Below are 794 nucleotides of genomic sequence, written 5' to 3'. Positions count from 1 at the left end.
CAGCACTACGGACGGTCTGAATCAAAACCGAAATATGACACGACGAACTACGCAATCGAAAATTTCCATTGATATCCATTGGTGATTTCCATTGATTTTATAACATATTGATAAAAAAAAAAAAGTTAATCGTTGCGGGTCTCTTCGCAACGAGATGCCCTTCGTTTCTTGGCGCTGATAAGATAAGCCTTATCGCCGAGGCATTTAAACAGCGTGACTTTTAGGACTGTCCAGTTACATCGGGTCCTTTTACCTACTCTTCGCCATCAACGTAAGGAGAAAACGAACCAGAGAGGAGAAACGAGAGATAGAAAATAAGTAAAAAAAAAAAAAGGTCTTACAATGAGAACTTTAAAGGGAGGAAAACAGATCTTGATTCCTCCACCTGAGGTTTCTCTTGTACTCAGCCTTGTACACCAGCGGGTCAGTCATTCAGTAGAGAGTAAAAGGGAGGGTATGAAGCTTATCTGAAATCTGAAACGAACTGCAGCGGGATGAAATTACTTATACAATGCGCTCGCACTCACACGCATAAACAAATTCACGCACACAAACAGACACACACACGCACACACACACACACGCACACACACACACACACACACACACACACACACACACACACACACACACACACACCACACACACACACACACACACACACACACACACACACACTCACACGCACATGCCAACACTCACACTCACGCACACACACACATACTCTCTCTCTCTCTCTCATACATGCAGTATAACACCCCACCCACATCCAGATAGGGTAGCCTCATCTCTCC

At 44.2% G+C, this 794-nt stretch overlaps 1 protein-coding gene across 1 annotated transcript in view; it reads right to left on the bottom strand.

Annotated features, from left to right (window-relative positions):
- LOC119575453 (sodium/bile acid cotransporter-like) overlaps nt 1-289 on the bottom strand; it is an 11,791-nt gene extending 11,502 nt beyond the window's left edge. Inside the window, exon 1 of the mRNA XM_037923086.1 lies at nt 1-289. This exon is cut by the window's left edge and continues 690 nt beyond it. The gene's annotated coding sequence lies outside the window, so the exon portion shown is untranslated.
- Between the last annotated feature and the right edge of the window lie 505 nt (nt 290-794).

Source organism: Penaeus monodon, chromosome 1, assembly GCF_015228065.2.
Source record: "Penaeus monodon isolate SGIC_2016 chromosome 1, NSTDA_Pmon_1, whole genome shotgun sequence".
NCBI lineage: Eukaryota > Metazoa > Arthropoda > Malacostraca > Decapoda > Penaeidae > Penaeus > Penaeus monodon.
Note: the sequence above shows the minus strand (reverse complement) of the source record. Positions and strands in the feature narration are given on the sequence as shown.